The 21,187-nt window shown below is 44.9% G+C and overlaps 1 pseudogene across 1 annotated transcript in view; it reads left to right on the top strand.

The window, feature by feature from the left end:
* Positions 1 to 247: 247 nt before the first annotated feature.
* Positions 248 to 21,187, top strand: part of LOC309849241 (cysteinyl leukotriene receptor 2 pseudogene) — a 38,406-nt pseudogene continuing 17,466 nt past the window's right edge. The window contains exons 1-2 of the transcript XR_014316582.1: positions 248 to 372; positions 8,034 to 8,118. The product of XR_014316582.1 is annotated as a cysteinyl leukotriene receptor 2 pseudogene (transcript). The remainder of the gene's footprint in view (positions 373 to 8,033; positions 8,119 to 21,187) is intronic.

Below are 21,187 nucleotides of genomic sequence, written 5' to 3'. Positions count from 1 at the left end.
GAGACGCAGGGCAATCAGAAACCCACTCAACTGAGTCAGGACTTTGTGGAGGGAAATCCTGCGGGAAGAGAGTCTGTGAGCCTGGCTTGGAGTGCCCCCATGCTGTTGGAAGCAGGTTACCTGTATTAATGTTACAAACTTTCCCACCAACCCTCCGAGGGACAAAGTTTCAAATCTCCATGGATCAGACCAGAAAACCGAGACCCTGAGAGCTTCAGGAATTGGAGCAGGAGCCATGGTGAGTGGCAGAGGGAGGCGTCAGCCCCGAGCCATGTGCTGCTAATGACCAGGCAGCACCGTGTGGCACCGTCTCCCGGCCAGCTCGCCGAACGCACAATCCCGGGTGCAAAGACGAGGCCAGGAGAGCTGCAGGTATGCACTGAAGCTTGTTTCATTGAGCGTTTTGTGGACTCGGGATGGAGGAGGCTGCTCTAGTATCTGTGAGACACCGAAGGAAGGAGGGAGGACGCCTGGGGTTCACGCAGCGGGGGCAGCGCACCGCGGCTGCATTGGCCTGCTGCTTCGGGCTCTGGGATGCGGCAAGGGCTGCCGCGGTGACTGGTGAATACAGCGTCCTCCCAGGAAGGGGCTGGGACCATCTCCCAAACACAGGTCAGACAGCATAGTGCTCCTGGAGGTACCTGGGCATCCTTGGAGGGAGACGGGGCCTGGGACTCTGGCCCCACTGGGGATGACTCTGGGGGGGGTCACTTGTCTCCAGGCTCCTGGTGGGCCTTTGCTGTAGCTGCCGTCCTCCTCCATGAGCACAACTGAGCCCTTCAGGGAGCTTCTCTGTCCCCAAGGCCACTCTTAACACCCAGCATGTGACAGGGGCCGAGACTGGAATATTGGGCTCTCTTTCAATCCTTATGGGGAGTCTAAGAAGGGAGTTAAGGATGAGGGTCGGAGGCTTGAGTCTAGAAGGTTCCGGTCCTGCCCCCACTCCCGCATATGTCAGGTCGTGGGGCTCCTGGCTCCGGAGCTCTGGGATGACCATCTGCATTTCCAGTTTCTCCATGACTAGGGGAGTATGAGCTTTGAAAAACACTCTCTGATGAGTCACATTCGCCAATTGCTTGAAAAAATGAGGAAATATTTTTGGGTCCCCAATGTTGGGTCCCCCAATAATGGGTCCGTGATTAAAGGAGCAAGACTGAGACAAAGCGAAGGTCAAGCAAAGCTTGATTTCAGGCCAAGCATCGAGAATCAAACCTACCGGCCGGGGCCACACCTCTTACAGAGAGCGCGACCCCTCCCTGCCTCACAGACTGACTTTTATAGAGCAAAGGCCAAGCAGTTGGGCCTGGCCACACACAGGTGGCGAATGAGATTACAACACGCAGAGAAAGCCGCCCAGTCATGCTAGGTCACACACGGGTGGCCAACTGAACTACGATTCACCCCATAGTAGCTATTTGAATTAGCCTATCACCTTGGTCAGAATGGGTGCCCAAAAGGCACCCCAAGGACAGGTCCCATACCCCTTGGTAGGTAGGAGACAGTATGCGCCCCCACTGTTTGAATGTCTCCACCTGGCCTGACCCACCCTTGTATTTGGGCTTTGTTACCTGGCACTGGTTTCCCAGGCTTGCTTTTAATTAGGTTCCCCTGGGGGTGGATGCAGGGTCAATTTAAGTTTTACTGCATGCGTGCTGCGGTCCCCTCGTGGGTCCACATGCTGTGCATGTGATGCACTGACCTGCCTGCTCCCACGTTTGACCTCGCTGCACACGTGGGGAAGATGACACTATTTCCACGGCTCACTGGGACAGCAGCAGGGGGTGACGTTTGGTAGGTTGTATTCTTGCGGTGGGAAGATGAAACATAAGTTCTTCCTTTTCAAAAGCAATCTCTAAGGAGAAGCTTGAGCCTATGTTTGCAGGCTTACTTCCCAACATCAGCTTTCTAATTACAATGGCTGGGCAGAAATCTTATTTGAGATTTTCATGGTTAGCCTGGGATCACTTGCGTGGCTGCGAACGGTATCACCGTGTCTCTTACTCCTCGTCTGGCTGAAATGCCCTCAATACCAGCCAAGATTCACAGAATTTGATCTCTTTAAATCATGCTTTCATGGTAAAAGGATTCAAATCCAGCAGCTTTTCCTTTCCTCCGTCAACAGATAGGGTATTATGATAATATGACTGGATTTGGAATGCCGTCCAACTTGATCACGTTGGGTCTAAACAAAAGCGAACAGCCTGCACAGGTATTTCTCTACCGGTCTTCAGTTGTTTTTAGGATTCGACTGTAGGTCCTGATTAATATCATTGGCACATCACACAAACCCCAGTTATCTAAAGTTAAATTGTTGCTCTGAGTTCATAAACTTGGGTCATACACATTTGTATGTCTTCACACAATTCTTGTACTTTTTAACTAATTTCTATTGGAGTCTCAAAAACTGTGAAACGATTTAAAAAGCCATTAACTATTTTTTGCTATATACTGCATCATGTAAATGATTCACAAATTAGTTTTTAAAAGGATTTAAAAAGTTTTAAAAAGAGGGAGAAGCAGGCTCTGCAGGGCTTGATCCCAGGACCCCAAGATTATGACCTGAGCCGGAATCAAGAGTTGGATGCTTAACTGACTGAGCCACTTGGGCACTCCTCATAAATTAATTTTTAGTTCTTCCCTTTTTCATAAATTCCTATACAATCTGATGGATTTCACTGTGAGCCCCAGAAATGGGTATCATTGCACCATTTGTTTTGATAAACGGATGGGACCAGGCAGCTTAGATTTTGCTTTTGATTTTTATGGTCTCACTCCACAAATAATTCCGAATTATAGGTAAACTTGCCCAAATGAGGGCTTCCCTGGGAAGGAAACAGGTGTTCCTTGCGCCTCCTGGTAAGGGGGCCTTACCAGGTAAGGCGCCTCCTGCGCCTCAGGGTAAGTGCGTGAGTCACAATCTCCCCCTTCCTGTCTCAGCAGCGCACACACTGACGCTTGTAGTCTTTCCTCGCCTGGGGTTGTTCCTGTCCCTGTTTGCACAGCAGAGAACATTCTTCTGAGCCCCATCTTTGGGGATTCTAACGGGATTGGTGACTGAACTCAACCGTGTTATTAAAAAATGTTCCCTGTTCCAAACATGGGGTGTGTGCGTCCCAGCCGCCGGGTCAAATGAGCCGTTCTGCAAACATGAGAAGCGTCTGGGCTTTTAGGTACTAATGGCCTGACTTCACGCTTGCTCCTCTGGTTTGATCTGATAACGATATAGCTGATCTTTGATTTGATTCTTGGAGATACCGAGAACATTAGTTTGTTTTTCTCTGGTTCAGGTGGATGTTTTGCTATAACATGCTTTCATAGTTTGCTGGGGTTTATTCCTTCCTTTCCTTCCTTCCTTTTTTTCCTTCCTTCCCCCTCCCCGCCCCCCCTCTTCCTTCTCTCTCTTCCTCTCTCCCTCCCTTCCTTTCTTCCTTTCTCATGTTTAACTGTGATAAAACACACATAACATAAATCTCACCATCTTAACCATACCTTCCTTCCTTCCTTCCTTCCTTCCACCAAGAGCTATTTACTGGCAAGATTAAGGACACAAGGAAATACAGGTGCATTTCATATTATTTAGTATATGGAAGTCACAGTTCAAGTTCTGAAGAAAAACACAAGTAATGAAAGCAAGCTAAGTTTTACTTAATAACATCTGTGAAGCTCCTATCTCTGTAATTCCTTCAGTTAAAAGCACAAATTTTCCAAATTCCTGAATGAGGGTCTTCAGGTTTGTATCTTTAACAATAACTGATCACCCGCTTTCTTTTTACCTGTTTATTGTTTACTATTGAGGTACAATGAACAAAAACAATCATATAAACTTGTAATAACAATGTGTTAACATATATACATCCACTGTGAAATGAGAACACAAGTATGATAATTTACAACTGTTACCTTATACAATTGTGTTTTACGTTTTTAATTATTTATTTGACAGAGAGAGACACAGCGAGAGAGAGAGAACATAAGGAGGGGAAATAGGTGAAGGAGCCTGCCTCCTCCTCCTCTCTCTCTCTGCCTACTTGTGATCTGTCTGTCAAATAAATAAATAAAATCTTAAAAAAAAAAAACTTGACGGTAGGATAACAAAAGGGGAAATGGGAAAACAATTAGGTAAGTTGTTAGACAGCATTCTTTTATTAAAGGTTTTTCCAATTTATTTTAAAAATTTCTTATTTTTAAAAACGTGGTTAAGCATGCATAACCTAAAATTTACCATTTTTATGTGTACTGCTCAGTGACGTCAAATCCATTCACATTGTTGTGCAATCACTATCCATCTCCAAAACTTTTTCATCTTATAAAACTGAATCTCATTAAGTACCCATTAAATAACTCATTTCCCCCTTCATTTAGCTGCTGGCAACCACCTTCTACTTCCTGTCTCTATGAATTTGACTACTTTATTTTTTTAACTTTAATTTATTTACTTTTAAGAATACAAGAGTATTTGTACTTTTTCATTTTGATGGTGCAAAACACAAATGCTGACTTGACATCCATTCACATATCACTTTTTCTGTCACATTTATGACCCAGCACATTGGTGGATCCAAAGGAAATGGTATAATCACTATTTGGAGCATATCACATTAGTATTTCAATTGTTTATTCCAACCATTTCTTCTCTGATAAACTAAAACATCTTCATCATGTTGTTTGATTAGAGAGACCCACAAGAAGATGGAGGTGGCCAAGATCAGTCCAACTCTCAGCCAGTCAGGTCTATCATGTGGTAGCTTTTGAATGTAGAATTGATCTGGCTGAAGAGCCTCTCGGGAGCCCAGCCAGAGTCAGCAGCTTGCAGAACAGGAGCAACAATGCAGTTAGTGCCATCTTGCTGGGCCAGGCTCTGAAATTTGACATTTTAGATACCTCATCTAAGTACAATCGTACAGTTTTTGTCTTTTTGTGATTTATTTCTGTTAACATAATGTCTTCAAGGTTCATCTGTGTTGCAGAATGTGCCAGAATTTCCTTCCTTTTTTTAAAGATTATTTATTTATTTATTTTTGCCCGTGTGTGTGTGTGTGTGTGTGTGTGTGTGCACATGTGAGAGAGAAAGAGAGAGTATGAGCCAAGGAGGGAGAAGCAGACTCCCTGCTGAGCAGGGAGCAGAATTTCCTTCCTTTTACTAAAGAATAATATTCCATGGTATGTATATAGTATATTCTGTTTATCCATTCACCCATCAATGGACACTTGGGTTGCTTCCACCTTTTGGTTATTGTGAATAACGCTACTATGAACATGAATGTACAAATAGCTCTTCAAATGTTCCTGGGTATGCAGTAGATGCCTCAATTCTTTGGGGGGTATATACTCAGAAGTGGAATTACCCGACCATATGGGGTGTACTTCTATTTAAAAGTTTTTTTGAGAAACCACACACATCCTACCAGTGATGCACAAGAGTCCAATTTCTTCACATCCTTGTCAACACTTGTTATTTTCTTTTTCTTTTTTGGTAATGGTCATCTTAATGGGTAGGAGGTGGTATCTTACTGTGGTTTTGACTTGTATTTCTGTAATGATTAGTGATGTGTATCTTTTTATGTGATTATTGGCCATTTCTATATTTTCTTTGGAGAAATTTCTATTCAAGTCCTTTGCTTATTTTTAAATTGGGCTGTTAGTTTTTGTTGTTGTTGAGTTTTGGGAGTTCTGTTTTTACTCTGGATATTAATCCCTTATCAGATATGTGTTTTGCAAATATTCTCTACCATTTTGTGAATTGCCTTTTTACTCTGTTTATGTGTCCTTTGATGCCCAAAAGTTTATAGTTTTGATGAAGTCAAATTTGCCTATTTTTTCTTTTAAAACCTGTGTCATATTCAACAAATCGTCACAAAATCCATGAAGCGTCCCCCTATATTTTCTTTTTTTGATAGTTTTAGCTCTTATGTTTAAGTCTTTGATCCATTTTATAATTTTCTTGTGTATGGTAATAGGTAAGGGTCCAGCTTCAATCATTTGCATTTGGATATCCAGTTTTCCCAGAACTATTTGTTCAAAACGTTCCTTTTCCCGTAAATAGTTTTGGCACCCTCATCAAAAGTTATTAGAACATATATGTGAGAGTTTATTTCTGGGTTCTCTATTCTACTTCATTAGTCTATCTATCTAACTCTATGCCAAGATTATATTGTTTTGATTACTATGTGTTGTAGTAAGTTTTGAAATCAGGAAGTAACGTTCCTCTAACTTTGTTCTTTTTCAAGACTGTTTTGACTATTTGGGAGTCCCTTTAGATTTCATATAAATTTTAAGATTAGACTTTTCTATGTCTGAGAAAAACATCATTATGATTTTGAAAGAGATTGTATTGCATTTGTAGATTGATTTGGGTAGTATTGATGTCTTAATAATATTAAATCTTCCAAACCGTGAACATGGAATATCTTTCCATTTTTTTATGTCTTCTTTAATTACTTTCAGCAATGTTTTGTAGTTTTCAGTGTATAAGTCTTTCGTCTCCTTAGCTAATTCCCAAGTCTTGTTTTTACTTATTCTTCTTGATGTTATTGTAATTAGAACTGTTTAAAATTTCCTTTCAAATTGTCCATTGTTAGTATATAGAGATGCAACTGATTTTTGTGTGTTAATTTTGTATCCTGCAACTGATGAATTTGTTTATTAGTTCCAACAGTTTTTTTGTGTGTGTGGAATCTTTAGGGTTTTATACATAAAAGATTACATCATCTGTAAACAGACATAGTTTTCCTTCTTTCTTTCCAATTTGGATGTCTCTTAGCTCTTGCTTAATGTTACTGCAACATTCTGTCCAAGACATGATGAAGAAGATTTTAAAGGGGATTAAATCTTGTAATTTATTTCTCTTAGCATAAGAGAAATTCTCTTATGCATTTCTCTTTAGGATTTAGGACACATTTTGCAGGTAGAATAAATAGAGTTGGTTGGTTTGGATATTGGTTGTGGGAGAAAGAAAGGAGTTAAGAATGACTTCTAGGCTTGGGGCGCCTGGGTGGTTCAGTGGGTTAAGCTGCTGCCTTCGGCTCGGGTCATGATCTCAGGGTCCTGGGATCGATTCCCACGTCGGGCGCTCTGCTCAGCGGGGAGCCTGCTTCCTTCTCTCTCTCTCTCTGCCTGCCTCTCAGTATACTTGTAATTTCTCTCTGTCAAATAAATAAATAAAATCTTTAAAAAAAAAAAAAAAAAAGAATGACCTCTAGGCTTGCAGATAGAATGACTGGCTGAATCACTGTGGTGCCATTTGATTAGATGGGGTAGATGGAGGAGTGTATGCTTGGGAGGGGCCATGTTAAATGTATCCATGGAAGCGGACAATATAAATAAAAGCAAGAGAAGATGGTAGGAAGAGGTGAGAAGACAGGCTTCTGGGGCAAACTCACCTTTAGAAAAGGAGTAGAAGAAAAACATAAGGAAGGTAAGAAGCAGCAGCCCAAGGGGTACAAAAAGAATGAGAAGAGTCAGAGAAACAAAACAGAGAAAGTTTCAAGAAAGTGGCCGTAATTGCACAATGAGCTTGGGAAGGAAGATGAAGACTGAGCAAGGACCTTTTACGTGAGCAGTGAGGTTATGGGTGACCTCCAACAGAGCATTTGCAGCAGAATGGAGGAAGGCCTCTGCCCAGGAACAAGTAAGCTGGAAAAGCAAGAAGGGGTGGGAAGTGCTCTAAACAGCTCTGTAGAGCTGTACCTATAAGGTGGATAAGGCAGCTTTGCTGTTACTATTGTCATGGAAACAAAAAACATTTAGGAGATCTAATAGCTATTTAACAGCCCTGCGTCTAGCCCATCACATTCCCTTGATCTATTATGAAAGATGCTAATAAAAACAGGCATCAGGGCGACAGGGTTAATCCAGGCGTCTTCCTTTTAGATGTGTAGTCTCTAACTGGAAGAATTCCCCTTCTAAGAAGGAAGCCAGACCAACCCCCACACCAAGTGCTATAAAGCCCTGAGAGACCAGCTGACCCAAGTTCCTTATTCTCGAGATGTTAGCTGAAATTTTTATAAAATAAATTTGCTGTTTTCACTTTTAAGTCAGCAAGCTGAATTACTTGGAGAAGGAAAGCAGGAGGAGTAGAGGAGACCAGAGAGAAGACAGCGGGAACACAGGAACCTTCGGGTGAGCATTTTTAATCTTTGTTTTGTTAATTCATTACTGAGTATTAGAAGTTGCTGATAGCAACTTTCTGAAAAGTACGTTAATTTTGTTCCATTGTAAATTTTTTTTTCCTACCATATACATAGCCGATTAAAAGATACTGGGAAAGTACAAAAAAGGAGAAGAAAGTAAAACCACCACTGAGCTAGTGTTTATTGACATCTGGGCAGTATTTCTTTCCATTCTTTTTTTGCATGTCTGCATATAATTTCAGGTTGATTTCCACAGTTGTGGCCATACAGCATGGATTACTTGATGCTCATTTTTTTCCCCCTTAGAGCATGAACTGTTTCTGCATTGCTGTAAATTCTTCATAATCATAATTTTAAACTGCTGGGTACTGTTGCATTGAGACTTGCCACACCTCACTCAAGGATTCCCCTGATTTTGACCAGATAGCATCTTTCCTGTCTTTCATAGACTGGGTTATTTTATTTTAAAAAATGTATTTTTTCCCATTCGGAGGATAGGAGGTGTTTTTTTTGGCCAGCGGGGAGAGGAGGTTAAATTTGAGAATGTGTCAGTGGCTTTACTCGGGGGTTAAATGAGAGGTAAGGCATGTGTGAGACTGTATGTGTTTATCTGCTTATTACCCCTTTGGACCCTGAATCTGGTTTAGCTACACATTCAGCCAGAATCACCTGATTCTGAGGAATTAAAAAAGTATCCCTAGAATAATTGAAACTTGGCTTTTGGCGGTAAGCCAATCATCTGTAGTAGTTTTTGTTCTGGTTTTGTTTGTTTGTTTGTTTCTTAAAAATTTCCCAGGTCATTCTAATGGGTGGCCAGCATTATGAGACCTGTCATTTATACCTAGGTCATTTGAAATATTTTCCTGTCTCTGTCACATACCTGAGATCAATACATATTAAGGGAAGGAGAGGTACAATTTTAGGCAGGCCACCCAAGTCTCTCTTTGAATACTGTATTAATAATGCAGAAGTAATTTGTGGGAAACCTAAAATGAAGGAAACCTCTAGAAATACTTCTAAAGATTTTGTTTATTTATTTGAGAGAGAGAAAGTGAGAGAGAGCATACGTGCGCACAGGAGGCAGGGGGAGAGGCAGACCCTTGGCTGAGCAGGGAGTGCAACACAGGGCTCTATCCCAGGACCCCAAGGCTCCGTCCCAGGACCCCAGGGTCATGACCTGAGCTGAAGGGAGACAGATGCTTAATTGATTGAGCCACCCAGGCACCCCCAAACCTCTAGAAATTTCTATCATCCACCTTAACCACATAAACCCTTGTGATGAGAATCTACTTATGAATTCCAATTTACTAATGCTTTAAAGAGATGGATTTGTTTCCAGTCCATTGGTTAAAAGTTAGAGAGGCTGGGGCTCCAGAATGCTCCAAATGAATTAAAATTATGCCCAGCATCTGTTAGTATTCCGACTTCCTACCGGCCTGGGGTCATAAGGGATACAACACAACATAAACAACACCTGTTCTGGAAGAAAATAACATCTTTTTGCAACGTGCTCATTGTGATATGTCAGGATCACCTTGGGCATTTTTAGTATCTCATACGTATTCCAGACTCAGGGACTCCCATTTTCCAAGTTTGTCTTACACACCAGAAATCTGTGGCACACTAATCCTCCCAGGATTAAGCCTGGAAGATAAAAGCCAAGCAAGGGCCCATACTGTTACCCAGGGGGCTCTCCTTAATACAAGTGGGATGCTGCAGAGAAAGGCAAGCATTCTGGGTTGCTCAGCTTTGTCATAGCGCCTTATCAAATGATCAGAACCTCCAGCCCTGTGTCTGTGATTTTTCTCGGGGCACTGACCACTGCCTTCCTTGTCCCGGAGTTCCTTATGTGCAGGTCTTGGTCCCTCTGCTGACCAAGAATGCTTGAGGATGGAGTCCTTGCAGGCAACTAGCACATGCGCTCCACTCAGAATAGATGGAAAGGGGGTGCCTGAGTGGCTCAGTGGGTTAAAGCCTCTGCCTTCGGCTCAGATCATGATCCCAGGGTCCTGGGATCGAGCCCCGCATCAGGCTCTCTGCTCAGCAGGGAACCTGCTTCCTCCTCTCTCTCTCTCTTCCTGCCTCTTGGCCTACTTGTGATCTCTCTGTCAAATAAATAAATAAATAAAATCTTAAAAAAAAAAAAAAGAAAGAATAGATGGAAAGGTATAAATAAACTAAGTCACCGATGAATGTGCAAGTTAGATAACACCTTATGTTTATCTCTGTTGAACCTATTAACTTTTTTATAGTAACTCCTCCGTGGAGAAGATGGTGCAATGTCTGGCCATATTTGAAGGAAAACTTCTCCCATTGGACTGATGACTTGGTGGTGGTGTGGGCTGATGCGTCTCACAAAGCAAGTAATGGAACCTGGAGTAGTGAGTTGGAACCAAAGAATCCCAAAGGTGGAAGCGTCCTTAGGAAGAGCCAGGGTCAGGAAAGGAAGCTTTTTGAATCGCTAGTGTTTTGAAGAGAGTTTTGAGGAAAGGGGGGAGCCAATTTGAAGGAGAACAAGAAGGAAGAGAAGAGGAGAAGGGAGGGAGGACAGGCCAGGGACGGGACGGAGAGAAGAAGAAGTGGAGGGAAAGCGGGAAGAGCGGGGAGCGGAGCCTCTTTGCTCTAGAGGCTTCAAGGTTAAGCTGGAAGAATTTAAAAGGATCCAGTCCACATACCTTTATTGTGCGTTGTAGAAATAAGAATTTTTTTTTATCACTAAAGAAAAACTGAGTCCCACACAAGGGTCCTCCTCTGAGGCAGTGGAATAGCATTTTACCTTGTTTGCGATTCCAGGATAGGAGATGGGATTGTCTGCAGGGGACGTGGGGGCATCGCAGATTCTTTAAAGGAAGTCGGTTTCTTTTTATTTTGTGTTTTACCATGACAATCATTTTGTTCTCTTATAAATTCTCTGAGAGAATTGAAGGCAGTTTTCCTTGTTAACGTGTAGCAGACAAATCCCTACCAGGAACTCATTTGGCACAGAGTGAGAAAAACAACCATCAACCTTCAGATATATCAATAGAGTCCCTTTCTACAGTGTTCAGCACAGAGTACCACTTGGGTCCTTTCTGTCGAAACCCCATTACCCTCAATGCCATTGATTCCGTATTCTTGTCCCTAGAACCTATATTTGACTTTTAGAAACAGTAAGTGTGTGAGGGAAAATATGCAAACATCATTTTGCTGCAAAAGACTACTGGGCATTTTTTTTCTCCCTCGGAAGACATTTATTGTGAGACATAAAATGGGGGAGGTGAATAATACCATCCGTAGCTCACTCAGGGATCATTCACTGGAGCACATTTATGGGCCACAAGCTGTGCCAGAGCCTGAGGATACAGTAGTAGACAGGTGAGACCCCATGCCTGCTATCAGTGGTGAACAGCCTGGGGGGGGGGGGAGGATACACAGGAACTATGGTGGCCCTGAGGAGGAAGTGCTGGGACAGGAAGCCCATGGCCCTGCAAGGCCAGGTGGGGCTGGGGCAGCAGCCGGCCAAGACCTGGAGGGGTCAGAAAAGTCTTTTTCTGGAAGAAGTGATGTCTAGAAAGAAATCTGAGGTTGGGTCAGAGATGGCCAGAGGAGCTGGAGCTCAGAGTGAATAAGCAAGAGAGAGCCAGTGTGTTTAGGGCATTGAAATAAGTTCCGTGAAGCTAGAATGGGTTTTAGTGAGGCAAGTTGTGGGGAGAGAATATGCTGGTTGACAAGTCCACATTGTGATATTCTTGGAGTTGAACTTCATTCTGATGTGATAGTGGGTTTTAAGCAGAAGTCATATGGTCAGGTATGCATTTTGGAAAGGTCACTCTAGCCACCGTGTAGAGAATGGGCTGAGCATAGCTGGAGTGAAACAGGAGACTGTGTGTCCTTTGTGCAGGTGGAAGACGACAACCTGTACTGGGCCCACCATCATCTGGTCCCTGGGACAGAAGAGAGAGGTGCGGGTGGAGATGGGCGGGTAATGAGGCCAGGTCTGCCCCGGGGAAGGAGGAAAGCCCTTGGTTTGCTTTTGTTCCATACTCTCTCCTCTTTAGGTTACAGATGCTCACAGGCCCATGCTACTGGCAGCTTCCTAGGGCACCATTCAGGACAATTCCCCTGGCTTTCCATTTTTCCAGAGATACTGAAACATTCTCTCCTTCTCCTTTTGTTTCTTACTCTCCTAGGCAGGTGTCCTAGAGCTGGCATACCCAGAAGTTCTCAGGCTCTGCTTCCCTCGGCTACAGACAGGGTGGCATCTAGCATGCTAACGCATGGACCGTGTGTGAGTGCCAGGCTCAGTGCAGCTGTGCTGGAGGCTTCTGCCTGTGTCGCCTCCTTTGTCTTCTGGAGAAGTCCCAGAAGTTGAGTACTTGCTAATGACCATGCAGTTAGCAAGGGGGTAGAGCTAGGATTTGGCTCCTGTTGTGATGTACAGATTTTCTATGATATCATTATGTCTCTGTATCATTTCAGGAAAAACAAGGGATGCTTAACAAGTGATCTCTGTAAATAATTTCTTGGCTCTACAATGTGAATTTAATGGCAGAATATGAAGTGCCTTGGTAGGAGGGAAGGGAGAGAGAGACAGTTTTAATTTGATTAAACTTTGTCACTTTGATTGTGAACAAGGATATCCTGATGCTGGCAGTTCCTAGGAACTTATTGGACTGTGTTGCCTGATGGCTTCTGAGATGATACTTGCTGACCTTCCATCTTTTTTCTGTCTTTGCAATGAGAAGACTGGAGGGGATCAGAGGCAGACGCAGAGTGGCCCTGCGGCCTTCCTGAGGTCAGCGACTGGGTTAGTCCCAGATATGGTCGGTCTTCCCAGATACACTGGTGAAGAACACTAGGGGACTAGGGGACAAAAAAAAAAAAAAAAAAAATCATTGAGATGGTTTTATAAAATTAAATCCATAATCAGTGTCATGGGTTGATATGTTTTATTAACAAACAAGAGCTGAAAAGTGATAAGAGCCAGAGAAAAGACAGTATTTAGTCAAAATAATGCCCAAAGAAAATGAAGTCATATCTTTAAGGAGCTCAGAGCAGTCTTTACTCTCTAAGTTCCCTGCGTTCAGCTTGTCTTTGTTTGTTGTTGTGGCTGAGTGTTGCTGGTTAGGAAGAAATTGGGAGAAAAGCTAGATTTGGAGAACATTAGAGAATGAAACAAGGAGATTAAGAAGACAGAGGTGGGAAGTAGGATGTCAGAGATAATGCCGTGCATCTGACTCTTGGGGGCTGAAGAGAGATCCCTCACGTGCGTGGATGCCGACCTTCTGCTAAGGTTCAGCGCCTGCTTCTTCCCCTGGGGGTAAATGGTTCTTTGGAAGCATTTGTACCCTCAAAATACACAAGAAAGGATGAAATTGTGGAAAAAAAGCCCAATTTTAAGGGGGCATTTATCCCCAAATATGCCCCAAATCCATCAGCACCTTTTTGCACAGAAAAATTATCCAGAAAGAAGCTTCACAGGGAGAATGAACAAACAAGAGGAGAAAAGCAAACAAGCCAACAGTGGAGAAAAACTTGTTAGCAAAGGGTAGAAAGAAGGCAAATATTGCTAACCCATAAATCTGATGCTGATACCTGACCTCTGATGCTTTTGAAAAGCCACTTTTCATCCCTGCAGATCTTTGCCCTAACAGCAGCTCTGGCAATAAACATGTTCTCAAGGTGCCTCTTCTTCCATCTGTACATGTGCATTTGTGGTGGTGGATGTCATTTTACTACGCATTCTGGGGTCTGAGCTAAGTTCTCCTTTTGGGGGAAGAAGTGGGTGCTGCGTGTCCAGTCCCGTCCCCAAACTGGGCTCAACTGTCAATATTTCAAGAAGACCCAACTTAAGGCAGAGCCCAGGCCAGGAAGGCTCTGGTGGCTTCCTTGAGCTCCCAGGAGTTGGGAAAAGTGCTAGAACGCGAGAAAGGCAGGTGTAAACTGAGGGGCTCATGGGGATCGGCAGCTGGGCAAAATCACCGGAAAGCTGACAACCCAACTGCTGTGACTTTAAGAAAATGTTCTAATTAGCAAACTTAATGCAATAAGGTATCTGGTCTTTAGAGATAAAACAAGAAACCAAATTAACGAAATGCAGAATTTATTCTTGGGGTTTCTGAACTTTCTCGGGATATCCTGGAATTTAGTCAGCAGGTGGGTCAGGGAGATGGACTGATGGGCTGTCTCCTCCTTGCCGATCCTGGCGGTTGGCTGAAGGATCTGAGGAGAGATGGCGATGGGGCTGGAAAGTCTGGTTACAAAAGAAACCACTTGCATCAGACGATTACAGGGGAGAATGTGCTCAGCGCACTGGGGAGCCCACAGAGATCCTCTTTGGCCCTATAGCAACGAATGCTGGTGAAAGCCTTCCCACCCTCGCAGTAAGGGCTTATTCAGGTCTTCCCCTAGATGGGAAATGGGCCAGATCCGGGGTTCAAGCTCAGGGGTTTCAAGCTACTCCAGAAGCCGGCAGCAATGCTATGAACAACCACACGTTGAATTTTGGGGCTGCCGAGCTCCAGGGCGAGCCAGGCACAGGTTGGTGGAATCTGGGAGGACAGGGCTCTGTGAGCTTTGCGGCTTCCAAACGTGGAGTCCTAACTAGAAGATGGAAACTAGACAGTGAAACTCTGCATTGGCCACGAAGCAGAAACTCCCTTCAGGGTGAGTTACCAAGTCCTAGGACTCCGGCTGAAAAATCCCTCTGGCCCCTGAGCTGTTAAGGAGACTTTCTGCAGTAGAGAGAAAACGAATTAGAGAATTTCCTCTTCAGGGAATTGCAGAGCCATAAATACTATTCAGCATTTACTGGTTTACAGCAGCAGATCGGGGCCAAAGTGTTGACTTCTGGGCTATGAGGCCTGGGGAAGTGAGTGGCTTTTGGAAGGCAAAGCGGCGTAGCCTGGTGCTTCGGGAAGTGGCTTGCGCTGTGGGGCACTCTGAGGCACTTCCGGAGAGACAGGGCCAAACAAGGATGGGAGCAGCAGAATGCTCCAGCGTGCTGACTCCATGGGAACGGGGCCCTGTGTGGGTCACTCCTCCTCCCCGTCCCCCATTTATTCTGGAGGCCTGGGGACCAGCTCAGCGCTTCATTCAAAAGATGTCATAATCGCAGTTCTTTTTGTTCTCAGTTCTGTTTTGGTCTCTAAAACTTAATTTACTTGATCCCTTTGGGAAAAAATTGGAAAGTACAAGACTGTTCTGAGGAGGCAAGAAAGTGTACGAAGCTTTACGTGTCTGCCATGGCATTTGGGGCCAGTTTCAAGAAAGGGCTAGGCTAGCAGTCTCGCATTCCCAGAATCAGCACTCGATGATACTTTCCTGTTTGGGGGGATGTGTCAGTTCAGCATTCTGGGGCCTTTGGGGTTTTGAGGGTCAAACATGCAGAATCTTCTGATCCAGAGGATTGCATCCTCTCCGCCCAATTTCAGGGGCTCTCAGTCTGTGATCCTTCGAAGCAACAACGACTCCCACATGGTGCTGTCTCTCATCCCAGCCCTGGTCTGCGTGCCATTCATGTGTCATCGCCCGTCATCCTTACAGCAGCCCTGTGAGGGAGCGACTAGTATCATCCCTGCCCCCATTTTAATGGGGGAGTGGAGGCTCAAGGGCATGAAGTGACTTGCCCAAGATCACAACCCTTGTGAGTAAAAGAGCCGGCGCTCACACCTGGGATCTCTGCCCACACCCGCCGCTCTCTGCTGTTTTCCCGCAGCACAGACACCATATTTATTTATTTTTGGAATCAAATCATCTCTCAGCCTTGCTTTTATATTTCTACTAATGCCCTTTTAAATCATTTCTCTAGACCCCAATTTTGAAGTTTAATCATAATAGTTAACATCGTGGAGGGCTCAGACAGTGTGAAATACCTCACACTCATTGTGCCGTTTACAGACAAGGAAAGAGAGGCACAGAGAAGTTACATCACTTGCAAAGAATCCCCGAGCTGGTAAAGGCCAGATCTGGCTCCATGATCTTAGCCCAACTCCCTCCTCTGAATATTTCTGTGAGATATAAAAAGAATGTCCTATTTGCCACTCCACAGTATGCAGTAGCTCTGGGGGCTCAAATCGAAGTTTTTAACTAAAGTTGTTGGAGAAAACGAAGAGCATTATTGTTAGGGGAGAGTAGTGAACAGCAGCGTGGTTATTAAAGCAGAAACCTCACACTGTGGAGAACTTAGGGGGAGAATAGAGACATCAGTGGGGAGGAGAAGGAGAGGTCTGATGGGGCCGAGAATTCACCTGGACCATCAAATCCCACGGGTCTGCAATGTTTTGACTGGTTTAATCTCGCAGTGGTTTACAGGTCAGGAGAGGCTAATGGTTTCTAGGCATCAGCTATCAAAACTCAGGGTTACAGTGGTGACTTGACATGAAGAGGAGGGATAGAATTCAAGGCATGTCATACAAAAATGATGGTGATAACCTTGTCAACTGATTGGATGTGAGATATTAAAGAAAGAGAAAAATGAAAGAAAACATCCCTCAAATGGTCACCAGCCATCTAGCTCCACTCCAGCTGTCATAACAAAATACCACAGACTGAGAGGTTTAAAGAACAGAAATTTATTTCTCACAGTTCTAGAGGCTGGAAGTCCAAGATCAAGATGCTGACAAGATGGGTTTTATTCTGAGACCTTTCCTCTTGGCTTGTAGGTGGCCACCATCTGGCTATGTCCTCTCACATGGCAGAATGTGTTTCTTCTCCTAGGACACTAGTCCTATTGGATAAAAACTCTACGGTATCACCTCATTTAACCTTAATCACCCCCATGAAATCCTTATCTCCAAATACAGTCCCATTGGAGGTTGAAGCTTCACGATGTAAATGTCAGGGGCTCATGTTCAGTCCCTAACACCAGCTGAGTGGGATTGATTTGAGAGGAAGGATGGACCCAAGTAAGATCTGAGGTAGTGGCAGAATCTCCAAATAAGACTATCCTCTAGACAACTAGGAATACTGGACCAAGGCTTAGGTTAGAATTCAGGAAAAACCACTTAAATTTTCTAGGTCTCAGAGCTCTTTTTCTTTATTTTTAGAACTGAGATAAAAATGCCAACTCAGCCTATCTCAAAAGGTAGCCAAGTGGAGCAAATGAGGTAATGGAGAAAAAAAAATCTTTGTAAATTATAAGATGAGGGTGCCTGGGTGGTTCAGTGGGTTAAAGCCTCTACCTTCGGCTCAGGTCATGATCCCAGAGTCCTGGGATCGAGCCCTGCATCGGGCTCTCTGCTCAGCAGGGAGCCTGCTTCCTCCTCTCTCTCTGCCTGCCTCTCTACCTACTTGGGATCTCTGTCTGTCAAATAAATAAATAAAATATTTTTAAAAAATTATAAGATGAAAATATGGTATTTTCATAGGTAAGCGACATCTGGGAGTCGGGGGCAGAGATGGGGTAAGGTCTCCATGTTGGGTGAGTTTTTGGGGGGTTATAGAGAGAGGTGAACTGAGGACCCTGGTGGGGGTTCAGTGGGGTCCACAATTGGGTAAAGAAGAACTAACAGTGGATTCAGAAGGGCTGAACAGTCACAAAATGGAAAACCACAAGGACTCGGGACCACAGAAGAAAGAGAAGAATGGAGGTTTCACTGATAAGACCTGAGGATCAAATCCTAGAGTAGCTGAGAAGGAAGCAATAGACTTCTCAATAGAGAACTTTCTCAATAGAGAAAGGGCAATAGAACCAACTGTTGAATAGAAACAGATGACCTTATCCTAGTCCCCTGTGATGCACAGGTGGCTCTAATGAGGTGGTGGGGATGGGGCAGGGCAGGACGATGAGGGGCACCTGGGTGGCTCAGTGGGTTAAGCCGCTGCCTTCGGCTCAGGTCATGATCTCAGGGTCCCGCATCGGGCTCTCTGCTCAGCGGGGAGCCTGCTTCTCTCTCTCTCTCTCTCTCTGCCAGCCTCTCTACCTACCTGTGATCTCTCTCTGTCAAATGAATAAATAAAATCTTAAAAAAAAAAAAAAAAAAAAGAGGACGATGAGAAGAAATGACAACAGTTGAGCCCGGAGTTCAAGAATTTAAGAGTGAGAGGACAAGCAAAAACAAAAATTCCAGTAGGTCGCAGAATTAGGTAGAAGAGAACGCTGGCATTGGGTTGACCACTCGCTGTGTGGAGTAAGCATATTCTTTCCTTTACAACTCAGAACAACCCTACAGGCTTTCTTGTTTAGCCTCACTTTGAGGGTGAGGAAGCTGAAGGGCAGAGAGAAGAGTTATGCAGCTGGAAAAGCGGGAAGGTTGGGAGTCGCTTGGGCCCGCTAGCCTTCAGGTACAGAGTACATTCTAGCCTAGAGGTTCAGGTGGATGAAGCTGGAAGAGAGAAGGAGAAATGAAGAGAGGAGGAGACCCAAGTCACAGGAGGGAGTGTGGCTAAGGGTCCCAGTCAAAGTGTCTCCAGAGAAGAGAATACTTGCAGCTTCCCTCCCAGACTCAGAATGTTCCTCCAGCAACATGCCCTTCACAGCCGCAGAACTGGAAAGGGTCCTCTCCCAGCTCAGCAGTCACTGCTGCCCCTGGCCTTGGGCTTTCACCCGACCCCTCTGGTCACTGATAAACTTCTTATTGCCGAGTCCCCTGAGTCTTTTAATTCCCACCGACCTCCTGCTCCTTCCACCAGTCTTTCTCCTGGTCTCCTTGACACTGCATTCTTGATTCATCTCTTTTGGTTTGGGTTTGGCCAACCTTTCTCAGCCATCTTTCCAGGCTCCTGTTCTCTGCCTGGCTCTTAATTGGTGATTCCCCCACCCCCACCCCTCACCCCAAGGTCTTATCTCTGGTCCTCTTTCCTTCTCTGTTCTCATGCCCCTGTGGGAGGTCATTCAGCTTTTCTGGCTTTAGTCACCATAAGTGCTGATGAACCACAAACTCAGCAAGCTCTCTTAACCCCTCCACCCCAGCTCTAGACTGCAAGGGGACAGTTTATTTACATGTGTCACAAAAGCCTCATATTCAAAATGTCCCTAGTTGAACTCATCCTCTCTGCCCCTCCCCTGCCCCAACCCGAAAACAGCATCTTCTTTTTTTTTTTTTTTAATTTTTTCAATTTATAAAACAGCATCTTCTTATGTCCTTTTTATTAGTGGAAGGCACCCTTCTCCCAGCAAAGACCTGAGAAGATTCCCCTCCCCGCTCCCACTTTCCTTGACATTCCATAACTGGTCCATCCACAACTCTGGCCACCTCTCATTTTTCTTCATGTCTCTCAGTCCCATCCAGATGTCCACCCCCTCCGCCCCGGACAATCCCTTGCAGTCTCTCTGAACCTAGGCTTGCCTCCTTCCCAGCTGTCCTCCACCTGCTGCCAATATCACCCTTCTAAAAATACGCATCGGCTTTCTGCAATTCAGTGGCTCGTATGGCCCCCAGAATAAAACCCCAACTCCTTTGTGTGGATGTAGGTCACTCTCAAACCACCCTCTGCCCAACTCATCCTCCCTTTCATGCTTCCCCTAGGTTGTTATCAATTGCCGTTCCCCAGACTTACCCTGCGCTCACAGCAACCAGTCTTCACACAGCCTGGTCCTCTGTCTGGAACCCCTGGCCCCTCTCCTTAGCCAGCCTTTCCCCTTAGTACCTTAAAAACGCTCTTGTTCCCCAAGGCTTTTCCCTACAGCATTTCATTCTGATGGCCCTTCTCACCTGGCTTTGTCTACTACGTTTCTGGTTTATTCACCACTCTGGGGGGTCCTTCAGCTCTAAGGTTGTATTTTCTTCCTTGTCAGGTACACAGGACCCAGTATTTGTGGTGCAGAGAGAGGCAGAAGAGCTTTGTGACAGAGAGCTGGGAGCGGGGTTAAGCCCCATCCCACCACTAAGCGACAAGTGAACTTGGGCACACAAGCTATTCCATATCTTTGCACTTTAATTTTCCTCATCTATAAAATAACCAATTCAGACTATCTAGGGATATCTGGGGACTACCTGAGTTAACACACAGAAGGAGCTCTGCAGAGTGCGGACCACAGAGCAAACACAGTACGGGCTGTCTGCTGCTTATTTTGAATGCTGCTCATTTGTCACTGATGGAGGACGTGAGCTTTTTCAGAACCCTCAGGAAGGTCTGGCAAAGGCGGGTATCTTTAAGTGAGGGCAGTGAGGGTAGCTGACGAAATCAGACAACCAAGGGCCTGATGTTAACTTGAGGAAAGGATTTTCACTGTGGGAGTTAGAAGTTCCAGAGAGAGTGGCCAAACAGAGGACCCAGAACGTCACCTAGTGGTAATGTAGGAGGCTGCTGGCAGGCGGTTCTATAGCTCTCCTGTCTTGGTGCTGATGGCTTAGAAAAATCTGATCATGACTTCTTCGTAAAGATGATGCCTGGGGCACTGACCTTTATTCTCCAGAAGATTCTTGATTCTTCACCGGTTTATCTCAATTTCACAGCCTCCGGTTGCGGTTGCGTAATTTTATCTCTCTCTCTGCTCCCTGGGGCATGTGTCTGTCGGTGTGTCTGAGTGCCTCAGTCTTCAGGTTCTGAGACAAGTCCCGGGCCCATATGTCAGCACTGAAGTTGAGTACACCTGTGGGCGCACAGTCCCTATTGCTAGGGTCTGGCTTTGGTTCCCTCACACCCCTCAACTTCCTGGTGGGAACACCTGTTACCATCTTTTTTGATGACCTCTTGTCTGTGGTCACACCTGCTAGATTCCATGCCCTGCCTATGATGAGGGACTTTTTTCAGCATACGTAGCTGACAGTGTCTCTGAATGCTTGCCACACCCTAGTCAGGGAGGAGGGCAGGCTGCTTCCAAACCTTCCCCAGCTGCCATTATTTTTTTTTCTTTTTAAGATTTTATTTATTTATTTGACAGACAGAGATCACAAGTAGGCAGAGAGGCAGGCAGAGAGGGGGAAGCAGTCTCCCCGCTGAGCAGAGAGCCCGATGCAGGGTTCGATCCCAGAGCCCCAGTATTATGACCCAAGCCAAAGGCAGAGGCTTTAACCCACTGAGCCACTCAGGCGCCCCCCACCCCCCCAGCCCCGCTGCCATTCTCATAGCAATTCACAAGTCCTGTTGGTCCTGAGGCAGGAGCTGTGGTCTTCATGGTCAAAAAGTCTAAAGAT

This window comes from Mustela nivalis (genome assembly GCF_964662115.1).
Source record: "Mustela nivalis genome assembly, chromosome: 15".
NCBI lineage: Eukaryota > Metazoa > Chordata > Mammalia > Carnivora > Mustelidae > Mustela > Mustela nivalis.
The sequence above is the reverse complement of the archived record's forward strand: the minus strand, read 5'-3'. Positions and strand labels throughout refer to the sequence as shown.